This window comes from Panulirus ornatus, chromosome 2 (genome assembly GCF_036320965.1).
Source record: "Panulirus ornatus isolate Po-2019 chromosome 2, ASM3632096v1, whole genome shotgun sequence".
Lineage (NCBI taxonomy): Eukaryota > Metazoa > Arthropoda > Malacostraca > Decapoda > Palinuridae > Panulirus > Panulirus ornatus.
Window position 1 is genome coordinate 37,571,294 of NC_092225.1, and position 17,481 is coordinate 37,588,774.

The window sequence follows — 17,481 nt, forward strand, 5'->3', positions numbered from 1 at the left end:
TTCCGAGATAATGTTCTCGACTTCCACACATTCTTCAAGGCTCCCAGGATTTTCGCCCCCTCCCCCACCCTATGATCCACCTCCGCTTCCATGGTTCCATCCGCTGCCAGATCCACTCCCAGATATCTAAAACACTTTACTTCCTCCAGTTTTGCTCCATTCAAACTTACCTCCCAATTGACTTGACCCTCAACCCTGCTGTACCTAATAACTTTGCTCTTATTCACATTTACTCTTAACTTTCTTCTTTCACACACTTTACCAAACTCAGTCACCAGCTTCTGCAGTTTCTCACATGAATCAGCCACCAGCGCTGTATCATCAGCGAAACCCAACTGACTCACTTCACAAGCTCTCTCATCCACAACAGACTTCATTCTTGCCCCTCTTTCCAAAACTCTTGTATTTACCTCCCTAACAACCCCATCCATAAACAAATTAAACAACCATGGAGACATCACACACCCCTGCCGCAAACCTACATTCACTGAGAACCAATCACTTTCCTCTCTTCCTACACGTACACATGCCTTACATCCTCGGTAAAAACTTTTCACTGCTTCTAACAACTTGCCTCCCACACCATATATTCTTAATACCTTCCACAGAGCATCTCTATCAACTCTATCATATGCCTTCTCCAGATCCATAAATGCTACATACAAATCCATTTGCTTTTCTAAGTATTTCTCACATACATTCTTCAAAGCAAACACCTGATCCACACATCCTCTACCACTTCTGAAACCAAACTGCTCTTCCCCAATCTGATGCTCTGTACATGCCTTCACCCTCTCAATCAATACCCTCCCAAATAATTTACCAGAAATACTCAACAAACTTTTACCTCTGTAATTTGAGCACTCACTCTTATCCCCTTTCCCTTTTTACAATGGCACTATGCATGCATTCCGCCAATCCTCAGGCACCTCATCATGAGTCATACATACATTAAATAACCTTACCAACCAATCAATAATACAGTCACCCCTTTTTTTAATAAATTCCACTGCAATACCATCCAAACCTGCTGCCTTGCCGGCTTTCATCTTCCGCAAAGCTTTCACTACCTTTTCTCTGTTTACCAAATCATTTTCCCTAACCCTCTCACTTTGCACACCACCTCGACCAAAACACCCTATATCTGCCACTCTATCATCAAACACATTCAACAAACCTTCAAAATACTCACTTTTCACATCACCACTACTTGTTATCACCTCCCCATTTGCACCCTTCACTGAAGTTCCCATTTGCTCCCTAGTCTTACACACTTTATTTACCTCCTTCCAGAACATCTTTTTATTCTCCCTAAAATTTAATGATACTCTCTCACCCCAACTCTCATTTCCCCTCTTTTTCACCTCTTGCACCTTTCTCTTCACCTCCTGTCTCTTTCTTTTATACATCTCCCATTCAATTGCTTTTTTTCCCTGCAAAAATCGTGCAAATGCCTCTCTCTTCTCTTTCACAAATAATCTTACTTCTTCATCCCACCACTCACTACCCTTTCTAATCAACCCACCTCCCACTCTTCTCATGCCACAAGCATCTTTTGCGCAATCCATCACTGATTCCCTAAATGCATCCCATTCCTCCCCCACTCCCCTTACTTCCATTATTCTCAACTTTTTCCATTCTATACTCAATTTCTCCTGGTACTTCCTCACACAAGACTCCTTCCCAAGCTCACTTACTCTCACCACTCTCTTCACCCCAACATTCACTCTTCTTTCTGAAAACCCATACAAATCTTCACCTTAGCCTCCACAAGATAATGATCAGACATCCCTCCAGTTGCACCTCTCAGCACATTAACATCCAAAAGTCTCTCTTTCGCGCCCCTGTCAATTAACACGTAATCCAATAACGCTCTCTGGCCATCTCTCTCACTTACATACGTATACTTATGTATATCTCGATTTTAATCCAGTTATTCCCAATCACCAGTCCTTTTTCAGCATATAAATCTACAAGCTCTTCACCATTTCCCTTTACAACACTGAACACCCCATATATACCAATTATTCCCTCAACTGCCACATTACTCACCTTTGCATTCAAATCACCCATCACTATAACCCGGTCTCGTGCATCAAAACCACTAACACACTCATTCAGCTGCTCCCAAAACACTTGCCTCTCATGATCTTTCTTCTCATGCCCAGGTGTATATGCACCAATAATCACCCATCTCTCTCCATGAACTTTCAGTTTTACCCATATTAATCGAGAATTTACTTTCTTACATTCTATCACATACTCCCACAATCCTGTTTCAGGAGTACTGCTACTCCTTCCCTTGCTCTTGTCCTCTCACTAACCCCTGACTTTACTCCCAAGACATTCCCAAACCACTCTTCCCCTTTACCCATATATATATATATATATATATATATATATATATATATATATATATATATATATATATATATATATATATATATATATATATATATATATATATTTTTTTTTTCTTTTTTTTACTATTCGCCATTTCCCGCGATAGCTAGGTAGCGTTAAGAACAGAGGACTGGGCCTTTGAGGGAATATCCTCACCTGGCCCTCTTCTCTGTTCCTTCTTTTCGAAAATTAAAAAAAAAACAAAAACGAGAGGGGAGGATTTCCAGCCCCCCGCTCCCTTCCCTTTTAGTCGCCTTCTACGACACGCAGGGAATACGTGGGAAGTATTCTTTCTCCCCTATCCCCAGGGATATATATATATATATATATATATATATATATATATATATATATATATATATATATATATATATATATATATATATATATATATATATATATATATATATATATATATATATATATATATATTCTTCTTTTCTTTTAAACTATTCGCCATTTCCCGCGGTAGCGAGGTAGCATTAAGAACAGAGGACTGGGCCTTTGAGGGAATACCCTCACCTGGCCCAATTCTCTGTTCCTTCTTTTGGAAAATTAAAAAAAAAAAAACGAGAGGGGAGGATTTCCAGCCCCCCGCTCCCTCCCCTTTTAGTCGCCTTCTACGACACGCAGGGAATACGTGGGAAGTATTCTTAATCCCCTATCCCCAGGGATAATATATATGTATATATATATATATATATATATATATATATATATATATATATATATATATATATATATATATATATATATATATATATATATATATATATATATATTTGGTACATATATATGATTTGGTAAACAGAGAAGAGGTAGTGAAAGCTTTGCGGAAGATGAAAGCTGGCAAGGCAGCAGGTTTGTATGGTATTGCAGTGGAATTTATTAAAAAAGGGGGTGACTGTATTGTTGACTGGTTGGTAAGGTTATTTAATGTATGTATGACTCATGGTGAGGTGCCTGAGGATTGGCGGAATGCGTGCATAGTGCCATTGTACAAAGGCAAAGGGGATAAGAGTGAGTGCTCAAATTACAGAGGTATAAGTTTGTTGAGTATTCCTGGTAAATTATATGGGAGGGTATTGATTGAGAGGGTGAAGGCATGTACAGAGCATCAGATTGGGGAAGAGCAGTTTGGTTTCAGAAGTGGTAGAGGATGTGTGGATCAGGTGTTTGCTTTGAAGAATGTATGTGAGAAATACTTAGAAAGGCAAATGGATTTGTATGTAGCATTTATGGATCTGGAGAAGGCATATGATAGAGTTGATAGAGATGCTCTGTGGAAGGTATTAAGAATATATGGTGTGGGAGGAAAGATGTTACAAGCAGTGAAAAGTTTTTATCGAGGATGTAAGGCATGTGTACGTGTAGGAAGAGAGGAAAGTGATTGGTTCTCAGGGAATGTAGGTTTGCGGCAGGGGTGTGTGATGTCTCCATGGTTGTTTAATTTGTTTATGGATGGGGTTGTTAGGGAGATAAATGCAAGAGTTTTGGAAAGAGGGGCAAGTATGAAGTCTGTTGGGGATGAGAGAGCTTGGGAAGTGAGTCAGTTGTTGTTCGCTGATGATACAGCGCTGGTGGCTGATTCATGTGAGAAACTGCAGAAGCTGGTGACTGAGTTTGGTAAAGTGTGTGGAAGAAGAAAGTTAAGAGTAAATGTGAATAAGAGCAAGGTTATTAGGTACAGTAGGGTTGAGGGTCAAGTCAATTGGGAGGTGAGTTTGAATGGAGAAAAACTGGAGGAAGTGAAGTGTTTTAGATATCTGGGAGTGAATCTGGCAGCGGATGGAACCATGGAAGCGGAAGTGGATCATAGGGTGGGGGAGGGGGCGAAAATTCTGGGGGCCTTGAAGAATGTGTGGAAGTCGAGAACATTATCTCGGAAAGCAAAAATGGGTATGTTTGAAGGAATAGTGGTTCCAACAATGTTGTATGGTTGCGAGGCGTGGGCTATGGATAGAGTTGTGCGCAGGAGGATGGATGTGCTGGAAATGAGATGTTTGAGGACAATGTGTGGTGTGAGGTGGTTTGATCGAGTGAGTAACGTAAGGGTAAGAGAGATGTGTGGAAATAAAAAGAGCGTGGTTGAGAGAGCAGAAGAGGGTGTTTTGAAGTGGTTTGTGCACATGGAGAGGATGAGTGAGGAAAGATTGACCAAGAGGATATATGTGTCGGAGGTGGAGGGAGCAAGGAGAAGAGGGAGACCAAATTGGAGGTGGAAAGATGGAGTGAAAAAGATTTTGTGTGATCGGGGCCTGAACATGCAGGAGGGTGAAAGGAGGGCAAGGAATAGAGTGAATTGGAGAGATGTGGTATACCGGGGTTGACGTGCTGTCAGTGGATTGAATCAAGGCATGTGAAGCGTCTGGGGTAAACCATGGAAAGCTGTGTAGGTATGTATATTTGCGTGTGTGGACGTATGTATATACATGTATATGGGGGGGGGGTTGGGCCATTTCTTTCGTCTGTTTCCTTGCGCTACCTTGCAAACGCGGGAGACAGCGACAAAGTATAAAAAAAAAATATATATATATATATATATATATATATATATATATATATATATATATATATATATATATATATATATATATATATATATATATATATATATACATATATATATATATATATATATATATATATATATATATATATATATATATATATATATATATATATATATATATATATATATATGTATTTATTCATTTATCATTTATTTTTTTCCTCTGTCGCTGTCTCCCGCGTTAGCGAGGTAGCGCAAGGAAACAGACGAAAGAATGGCCCAACACACCCACATACAAATGTATATACATAGACATCCACACACGCAAATATACGTACCTATACATCTCAATGTACACATATATATACACACACAGACATATATATATATATACACATGTACATAATTCATACTGTCTGCCTTTATTTATTCCTATCGCCACCCCGCCCCACAAGGAATAACAGCCCCCTCCCCCCTCATGTGTGCAAGGTAGCGCTAGGAAAAGACAACATATGCCCCATTCGTTCACACTCAGTCTCTAGCTGTCATATAATAATGCACCGAAACCACAGCTCCCTTTCCACATCCAGGCCCCACAGAACTTTCCATGGTTTACCCCATTCGCTTCACTTGCCCTGGTTCAATCCATTGACAGCACGTCGACCCCGGTATGCAATATCGTTCCAATTCACTCTATTCCTTGCACGCCTTTCACCCTCCTGCATGTTCAGGCCTCGATCACTCAAAATCTTTTTCACTCTATCCTTCCACCTCCAATATGGTCTCCCACTTCTCCTCGTTCCCTCCACCTCTGACATATATATACTCTTGGTCAATCTTTCCTCACTCATTCTCTCCATATGGCCATACCATTTCAAAACACCTACTTCTGCTCTCTCAACCACACTCTTTTTATTACCACGCATCTCCCTTACCCTTTCATTACTTACTCGATCAAACCACCTTACACCATTTTTGCTTTCCGAGTTAACGTTCTCGCCTTTCACACATTTTTCAACCCTCCCAGAACTTTCGCCCCCTTCCCCACCTTATGACTCACTTCCACTTCCCAGGTTCCATCCGCTGCCAGATCCACTCCCAGATATCTAAAACACTTCACTTCCTCAAGCTTATCTCCGTTTAAACTTACCTCCCAGTTGACTTGTCCCTCAACCCTACTGTACCTAATAACCTTGCTCTTATTTATATTTACCCTCAGCTTTCTTCTTTCACGTACTTTACCAAACTCAGTCACTAGCTTCCGTAGTTTCTCACCCGAATGAGCCACAAGCGCTGTATCATCAGCGAACAACAATTGACTCACTCCCTTACCCTTTCATTACTTACTCGATCAAATCACCTTACACCATTTTTGCTTTCCGAGATAACGTTCTCGCCTTTCACACATTTTTCAACCCTCCCACAACTTTCGCCCCCTTCCCCACCTTATGACTCACTTCCACTTCCCAGGTTCCATCCGCTGCCAGATCCACTCCCAGATATCTAAAACACTTCACCTCCTCAAGCTTATCTCCATTCAAACTTACCTCCCAGTTGACTTGTCCCTCAACCCTGCTGTACCTAATAACCTTGCTCTTATTTACATTTACCCTCAGCTTTCTTCTTTCACGCACTTTACCAAACTCAGTCACTAGCTTCCATAGTTTCTCACCGGAATGAGCCACAAGCGCTGTATCATCAGCGAACAACAATTGACTCACTTCCTAAGCTCTCTCATCCACAACAGACTGCATACTTTCCCCTCTTTCCAAAACTCTTGCATTCACTTCCCTAACAACCCCATCCATAAACAAATTAAACAACCATGTAGACATCACGCGCCCCTGTCGCAAATCGACATTCACTGACAACCAATCACTTTCCTTTCTTCCTACTCGTACACATGCCTTAAATCCTCGATAAAAACTTTTCACTGCTTCTAACAACTTGCCTCCCACACCATATATTTTTCATACTTTCCACAGAGCCTATCTCTCAATTCTATCATATGCTTTCTCCAGATCCATAAATGCTATATACCAATCCATTTGCTTTTCTAAGTATTTTGCACATACATTTTTTTCAAAGCAAACTACTGATCCACACATCCTCTACCACTTCTGAAACCACACTGCTCCCCAATCTGCCGTACATGCCGTACATGCCTTCACCCTCTCAATCAATACCCTCCCATATAATTTCCAAGGAGTACTCAACAAACTTATACCCCTGTAATCTGAGCACTCACTTTTATCCCCATTGCCTTTGTACAATGGCACTATGCAAGCATTCCGCCAATCCTCAGGCACCTCACCATGAATCATACGTACATTGAATAACCTTACCAACCAGTCAGCAACACAGTCACCACCTTTTATTAATGAATTCCACATCAATACCATCCAAACCAGCTGCCTTACCTTCTTTCATCTTCCACAAAGCTTTTACTACCTCTTCTCTGTTTACCAAATCATTCTCCTTAACCCTCTCCCTTTGCACACCACCTCGACCAAAACACCCTATATCTGCCACTCTATCATCAAATTCATTCAACAAACATTAAAAATACTCACTCCATCTTCTTTTCCCATCACCACTACTTGTTATCATCTCCCCATTAGCACCCTTCACTGAAGTTCCCATTTGTTCCCTTGTCTTACGCTCTTAATTTACCTCCTTCCAAAACATCTTTTTTTTCTACCTTAAATTGAATGATACTCTCTCACCCTAACTCTCATTTCCCCTCTTTTTCACCTCTTGCAACTTTCTCTTGACCTCCAGCCTCTTTCTTTTATACATATGACAGTCATTTGCATTATTTCCGTGCAAAAATCGTCCAAATGCCTCTCTCTTCTCTTTCACTAATAATCTACCCTTTCTAATCTGCCCAACTCCCACGATTTTCATGTCACAAGCATTTTTTGCGGAAGCCATCACTGCTTCCCTAAATACATGCCATTCCTCCCCCACTCCCCTTACGTCCTTTGTTCTCATCTTTTTCCACTTTGTATATATATATATATATATATATATATATATATATATATATATTATATATATATATATATATATATATATATATATATATATATATATATATATATATATATATATATATATATATATATATATATTAGTAAAGCTATAAGAAAGAAAAAAATATTTCACAATTGAAAATCCCATTGACTTTACTTCTTAACATAGAAACAAGAAACTATAGGATTTCTAAAAAAAAAAAAAATGAAGATATATATCATAATTTCGTAGCTCCGATCTATGGCTTCAGGGTACTATGAAGAAAAAGCCGAAGCTCAGATCTCTGGTTTCAGAATACTATCAAAAGTACTGAGGGTCAAATCCATGGCTTCAGGGTACTGCAAAAAATACGGAAGTTCAAATATATGACTTCAGGGTACTGTAAGAAAGGAATGAAGTTCAGATCGTGGTCTCCATAGAAAATGTCGTAGCTCAGATCTCAATAACTAAAGGTACTGTGAAAAATAAAGAAGCTCATAATTTCAGGGCACTACAGCACATTGCGGAAGGTCATGTACATGATCTCACGGTACTATACCGAAGCTAAGACTTGTGGCTGCAAGTTACTATGAAATCCTTACTCATATCATGATCATGAAAATTTCATGATGATAATCACATAGATCAGTAATTAGTACAAGCATAACCTATTTAAAAACATGACATCTGACCTAACCTTTGTTACACGTCACTGAAACACGTTTCATTATGACTTAAGAGAAAACATTACAGGTGCTTCTCAGAGTTACCTTACTGTCAGTTGAGGCGGGATTAGTAGTGTGTGAGGAGCAGCAGAGGAGTGAGACCCAGCGAGGTCGCACTATGGTATTTATCAGTGACCAGCAGACACCGTTGCCAACTTCCGCTGATGTTTTACTGGTGAATCCAGGAAGACTAAAGATATAATGGAAGTACTCAGTTGAATATTACATCCAGTAATCCTTATATCAAATCTGATTTCCTTAAAACCACAATGACTGGGCCATTTACAGGTCAAATTTCACTTACCTTAAGAAGTCTGGCATCATGGATGTATCTTATTGCTTCACGCGTAATGTATTTCCTTAAACGTCGTTTTCATTTTACTAGTATTTTCAGTGATTAGCATAGATTTAGGATTCCATGAAATTACATATACTTCAGCAGACAGATAAAACATGCTCATGTAATTTTGTTGCGGCTGAGAAATTATTGGTGCTAATCATAACAAAATGTTTGAAGAAATAGCAACTGTAATCCAGGAAACATCAGTGGTCAGCCATAGTTAACATGGGAAGCGCATATCTATTTTCTCCTTTTAATCGTCCATTTCAATATGATAAATTTTAATGTAAACCTCAAATTATAGCTACATTTTTACTTTGCATTGTAATATATTGAAGTTATAAGGGCCTTTTTGTGTCCAAATCAAACACACACACACACACACACACACACACACAGACAGACAGACAGACAGACAGACACACACACACACACACACACACACACGACTCCTCCAACCCTCGATGTGGTAGGACGTGTGTCTTGGGCCGGCCTACATGTCAACAAGTTGACCTGAACTCTCCCCGCACTTCCCCAGCTTGATACATCGCCTGACTACACTTACCGTCGTCACACAAGGTCTACCTTCAGTGAGAGATATTACATACCTTCACCAGTGAACTACTGAGACCCTCCAGAGGTCTGTTTCCCGCGGGGGCTGTGGTCGCCTCAGTGTAAACATGACACGAACATATTCTGAGGTGCTCCGAGTTGTGCCCCAGCTGACCACAGCAACCATTACAGTTGTGACCCAGCTGACCAGAGCGACGAATACAGCTGTGACCCAGCTGACCATAGTGACCATTACAATTGTGACCCAGCTGACCACAGCGACCATTACAGTTGTGACCCGGCTGACCATAGCGACCATTACAGTTGTGACCCAGCTGACCAGAGCGACGAATACAGCTGTGACCCAGCTGACCACAGTGATCATTACAATTGTGACCCAGCTGACCACAGCGACCATTACAGTTGTGACCCGGCTGACCATAGCGACCATTACAGTTGTGACCCAGCTGACCACAGCAACCATTACAGACGTGACGCAGAGAACCACAGCGACCATTACAGTTGTGACACAGCTGACCAGAGGGACTATTACAGTTGTGACCCACACGACAACAGCTACCGTTACAGTTGTGACCCAGTTGACCACAGCAACCGTTACAGTTGTGACCCAGCTGACAACAGAGACCATTACAGTTGTGACCCAGTTGACCACGGCGACATTTACAGTTATAACCCAGCTGACCACACTGACCGTTACAATTGTGACTCAGCAGACCACAGCGACCACTACAGTTGTAATCCAGTTGACCACAGCGACCATTAGAGTTCTAACCCAACTGACCACAGCGACCATTACAGTTCTGACCCAACTGATCACAGCAACCATCACAGTTGTGACCCATCTGACCATAGCAACCATTACAATTGTGACCCAGCAAACCAAAGCGACCATTACAGTTGTAACCCAGCTGACCCAAGCGACCATTACAGTTGTGACCCATCTGACCATAGCAACCATTACAATTGTGACCCAGCAAACCAAAGCGATCATTACAGTTGTAACCCAGCTGACCCAAGCGACCATTACAGTTGCGACCCAGCTGACCATAGCGACCATTTCAGTTGTGACCCAGCTGACCACACCGTCCATTACAGTTCTGATCCAGCTGACCACAGCGATCATTACAGCTGTGATCCAGCAGACAACAGCGACCATCACAGTTGTGACTCAGCTGATCAAAGCAATCATTACAGTTGTGACCCAGCTGACCAGAGGGACCATTACAGTTGTGAACCGCACGACAACAGCTACCGTTACAGATGTGACCCAGTTGACCACAGTAACCATTACAGTTGTGACCCAGCTGACAACAGAGACCATTACAGTTGTGACCCAGTTGACCACGGCGACATTTACAGTTATAACCCAGCTGACCACACTGACCGTTACAATTGTGACCCAGCAGACCACAGCGACCACTACAGTTGTGATCCAGTTGACCACAGCGACCATTAGAGTTCTAACCCAACTGACCACAGCGACCATTACAGTTCTGACCCAACTGACCACAACAACCATTACAGTTGTGACTCATCTGACCATAGCAACCATTACAATTGTGACCCAGCAAACCAAAGCGACCATTAAAGTTGTAACCCAGCTGACCCAAGCGACCATTACAGTTGCGACCCAGCTGACCATAGCGACCATTTCAGTTGTGACCCAGCTGACCACACCGTCCAATACAGTTCTGACCCAGCTGACCACAGCGATCATTACAGCTGTGACCCATCAGACAACAGTGACCATCACAGTTGTGACCCAGCTGACCAAAGCAATCATTACAGTTGTGACCCAGCTGACCACAGCGACCATTACAGTTGTGACCCAGCTGACCACAGTGACCATTACAGTTGTGACCCAGCTGACCACAGCGATCATTACAATTGTGACCAAGCTGACCACAGCGAACATTAAAGGTGTGACCCAGCTGACCACAGCAACAATTACAATTGTGACCCAGATTACCACAGCGACTATTACAGTTGTGACCAGCAGGCTAAAGTGATCATTATAGTTATGACCCAGCACGCCACAGCGACCATTACAGTTGTGATCCAGCAGATCACAGCGACCATTTCAGCCGTGGCCCAGCTGACTACACTGACCATTACAGCTGTGACCAACCTGACCACAGCGACCATTGCAGCTGTGATCCAGCAGACAACAGCGATCATTACATTTGTGAGCCAGATGACCACAACGATCATTAGAGCTATGACCCAACAGACAAAGGCGACCATCACAGTTGTGACCCAGCTGATAACATCAATCATTACAGTTGTGACCCACCTGACCACAGCTACCAGTACAGTTGTGACCCAGCTGACCAAAGCGACCATTACACTTGTGACCCAGCTGACCATATCAATCATTACAGTTGTGACCCATGTAACCACAGCGACCATTACAGTTGTGATCCTGCAGATCACAGTGACCATTACATTTCTGGCCCAGCTGACCACACCAACCATTACAGCTGTGACCATCCCGACCACAGCGACCATTACAGCTGTGACCCAGCACACCACAGCTGCCATTACAGTTGTGACCCAGCTGACCAAAGCGACCATTAGTATTGTGATCCAGCTGACCACAGCAACCATTACAGATGTGACCCACCTCACCATAACAACCATTATAGTTGTGACCCAGCAGACCACAGTGGTCATTACAGTTGTAACCCAGCTGACTACGGCGATCATTACAGTTGTGACTCAGCTGTCCAGAGCAACCATTACAGATTTGACCCAGCTGACCACAGCGACCATTACAGCTGTGACCCAGCTTACCCCATCGACCATTATAGTTGTGACCCAGCTTACCTCATCGACCATTATAGTTGTGCCACAGCTGACTTCAGCGACCATTACAAATGTGATCCAGCTGACCAGAGCGACCCTTACTGTTGTGTCCCAGCTGACTACAGTAACCAATCATTACAGTTGTGACCCAGATGAATATAGTAACCATTACAGTTGTGACTCAGCTGATCACAGGGACCATAGCAGTTGTGACCCAGCGGACCAAATTGACCATTACAATTGTGACCCAGCTGACCATAGAGACCATTACAATTGTGACCAGCTAACCACAACGACCATTATAGTTATGACTCAGATGACCACAGCGACCATTGCAGTTGTGACCCATATGACCACAGTGACCATTACATTTGTGTCCCAGCTGACCACAGCAAAATTTACATTTGTGACCAAGTTGACGACAACGACCATTATAATTGTGACCTAGCTGACCAGAGAGACCATTACAGTTGTGACCCAGTTGACGACAGCGACATTTACAGTTGTGGCCTAAATGAACACAGTGACCATTACAGTTGTGACCCAGCAGACCAAAGCAACCATTACAGTTGTGACCCAGCTGACCACAGCGCCATTACAAGTCTGAACCAGCTGACCACAGCGACCATTGCAGCTTTGACCTAGCAGACCACAGCGACCATTACAATTGTGACCCAGCTGACCATGGCGACCATTACAGTTGTGACTCAGCTTTTCAGAGCGACCATTACAGAGGTGACCCAGCTGACCATAACAACCATTATAGTTGTGACCCAGCTTACCACAGCGACCATTACTGTTTTGCCCCAGCTGACCAGAGCGAACATCACAGTTCTGACAGAGCTGACCACAGCGACCATTACAGTTCTGACTCATCTGAACACAACGACCATTACAGTTTTGACCCATCTGACCACAGCGACCATTACAGCTGTGACACTGCACACCAAAGCGACCATTACAGACGTGACCCAACTGACCCAAGCGACCATTATAGTTGTGACCCAGGGGACCATAGCGACCATTTCAGTTGTGACCCAGCTGACCACACCGTCCATTAGAGTTGTTACCCAGCTGAATACAGCAACCATTACTGCTGTGATCCAGCAGACCACAGCGACCATTACGGTTGTGACCCAGCTGAACACAGCGATCATTACAGTTGTGACTCAGCTGTCCAGAGCGACCATTACATATGTGACCCAGATGAAAACCCGCGACCATTACAGTTATGACCCAGTTTACCCCATCGACCATTACAGTTATGCCCCAGCTGGCCAGAGCGACCATTACAGTTATGACCCTAGCTGACGAGAGCGACCCTTACTGTTGCGTCCCAGCTGACCACAGCAACCGTTATAGTTGCGACCCAACTGAATATAGCAAACATTACAGTTGTGACCCAGCAGACAACAGTCGCCATTACAGTTGTAACCCAGCTGACCAGGGCGATCATTACAGTTGTGACTCAGCTGTCCAGAGCAACCATTACATAACTGACCCAGCTGACCACAGCGACCATTGCAGTTGTGACCCAGCTTACACCATCGACCATTATAGTTGTGCCCCAGCTGACTTCAGCAACCATTAAAAATGTGACCCAGCTGACCAGAGCGACCCTTACTGTTGTGTCCCAGCTGACTACAGTAACCAATCATTACAGTTGTGACCCAGATGAATATACTAACCATTACAGTTGTGACTCAGCTGATCACAGGGACCATAGCAGTTGTGACCCAGCTGACCAAATTGACCATTACAATTGTGACCCAGCTGACCATAGAGACCATTACAATTGTGACCAGCAAACCACAACGACCATTATAGTTATGACTCAGATGACCTCAGCGACCATTACAGTTGTGACCCAGATGACCACAGCGACCATTACATTTGTGACCCAGCTGACCACAGCAAAATTTACATTTGTGACCTAGTTGAAGACAGCGACCATTACAATTGTGACCTAGCTGACCAGAGAGACCATTACAGTTGTGGCCCAGTTGACGACAGCGACATTTACAGTTGTGGCCTAAATGAACACAGTGACCATTACAGTTGTGACCCAGCAGACCACAGCAACCATTACAGTTGTGACCCAGCTGACCACAGCGCCATTACAAGTCTGAACCAGCTGACCACAGCGACCATTGCAGCTTTGACCCAGCAGACCACAGCGACCATTACAATTGTGACCCAGCTGACCATGGCGACCATTACAGTTGTGACTCAGCTTTTCAGAGCGAACATTACAGAGGTGACCCAGCTGACCATAACAACCATTATAGTTGTGACCCAGCTTACCACAGCGACCATTACTGTTTTGCCCCAGCTGACCAGAGCGACCATTACAGTACTGACAGAGCTGACCACAGCGACCATTACAGTTCTGACCCATCTGAACACAACGACCATTACAGTTTTGACCCATATGACCACAGCGACCATTACAGCTGTGACACTGCAGACCAAAGCCACCATTACAGACGTGACCCAACTGACCCAAGCGACCATTATAGTTGTGACCCAGCGGACCATAGCGACCATTTCAGTTGTGACCCAGCTGACCACATCGTCCATTAGAGTTGTTACCCAGCTGAATACAGCGAACATTACAGTTGTGACCCAGCTGACTAGAGCGACCATTACAGTTGTGACCCAGCTGAACACAGCAATCATTACACTTCTGACTCAGCTGTCCAGAGTGACCATTACAGATATGATCCATATGAAAACCCGCGACCATTACAGTTGTGACCCAGTTTACCCCATCGACCATTACATTTATGCCCCAGCTAACCAGAGCGACCATTACAGTTGTGACCCAGCTGACCATAGAGACCATTACAATTGTGACCAGCTAACCACAACGACCATTATAGTTATGACTCATATAACCACAGCGACCATTACAGTTGTGGCCCAGATGACCACAGCGACCATTACATTTTTGACCCAGCTGACCACAGCAAAATTTACATTTGTGACCTAGTTGACAACAACGACCCAATTGTGACCTAGGTGACCACAGAGACCATTACAGTTGTGACCCAGTTGACGACAGCGAGATTTACAGTTGTGGCCTAAATGAACACAGTGACCATTACAATTGTGACCCAGCAGACCAAAGCAACAATTACAGTTATGACCCAGCTGACCACCGCGCCATTACAAGTCTGAACCAGCTGACCACAGTGACCATTACAATTGTGACCCAGATGACCATGGCGAGCATTACAGTTGTGACTCAGCTTTTCAGAGCGACCATTACAGAGGTGACCCAACTGACCATAACAACCATTATAGTTGTGACCCAGCTTACCACAACGACCATTACCGTTTTGCTCCGGCTGACCAGAGAGACCATTACAGTTCTGACAGAGCTGACCACAGCGACCATTACAGTTCTGACCCATCTGAACACAACGACCATTACAGTTTTGACCCATATGACCACAGCGACCATTACAGCTGTGACACTGCACACCAAAGCGACCATTACAGACGTGACCCAACTGACCCAAGCGACCATTATCGATGTGATCCAGCAGACCACAGGGACCATTTCAGTTGTGACCCAACTGACGACACCGTCCATTAGAGTTGTTACCCAGCTGAATACAGCAACCATTACTGCTGTGATCCAGCAGACCACAGCGACCATTACGGTTGTGACCCAGCTGAACACAGCGATCATTACAGTTGTGACTCAGCTGTCCAGAGCGACCATTACAGATGTGAACCAGATGAAAACCCCGACCATTGCAATTGTGACCCAGTTTACCCCATCGACCATTACATATATGCCCCAGCTGACCAGAGCGACCATTACAGTTGTGACCCAGCTGACGAGAGCGACCCTTACTGTTGTGTCCCAGCTGACCACAGCAACCATTATAGTTTCGACCCAACTGAATATAGCAACCATTACAGTTGTGACCTAGCTGACCACAGGGAATATTACAGTTGTGACCCAGCTGACCACATCGACCATTAATGTTGTGACCAAGCTGACCTTAGAGACCATTACATTTGTGACCCAGTTAACCAGAGTGACCGTTAAAGCTATGACCCAAATGACCACAGCGAACATTACAGTTGTGACCGAGCTGACCACAGCAAAATTTACAGTTGTGACCCAGTTGACCATGACGACTATTACAGTTGTATCCCACCTGACGACAGAGACCATTACAGCTGTGACCAAGCAAACGACAGCGACCATTACAGTTGTGACCCACCTGACCATCGCGACCAATAGAGTTGTGACCCAGCAGACCACAACGACCATTACAGTTGTGACCTAGCTGACGACAGCGACCATTACAAGTCTGAACCACCTGACCACAGCGACCATTTCATCTTTGACCCAGCAGACCAAAGTGACCATTACAGTTTTGACCCAGCTGACCATGGCGACCATTACAGTTGTGACTCAGCTGTCCAGAGCGACCATTACAGAGGTGACCCAGCTGACCAGAGCGACCATTATAGTTGTGACCCAGCTTACCACAGCGACCATTACTGTTTTGCCCCAGCTGACCAGAGTGCCCATTACAGTTCTGACAGGACTGACCACAGCGACCATTACAGTTCTGACCCATCTGAACACAGCAACCATTACAGTTCTAACCCATCTGAACACAGCGACCATTACAGTTCTGACACATCTGAACACAGCGACCTATTACAGCTGTGACCTTGCACACGACAGCGACCATTACAGTTGTGACCAAGCTGACCATAGCGACCATTGCAGTTGTGACCCAGCAGACCCAAGCGACCATTACAGTTGTGACTCAGCTGACCCAAGCGACCATTATAGTTGTGACCCAGCAGACCACAGAGACTGTTTCAGTTGTGACCCAGCCGACCACACCGTCTATTACAGTTTTGACCTAGCTGACCACAACACCCATTACTGCTGTGGTCCAGCAGACCACAGCGACCATTAGAGTTGTAACCCAGCTGAACATAGCGATCATTACAGTTGTGACCCAGCTGACCAGAGCGACCATTACAGTTGTGACCCATCTGACCACAGCAACCATTACAGTTATGAACCAGGTGACCACAGCAACCATTGCAGTTGTGACCCAGGTGACCTC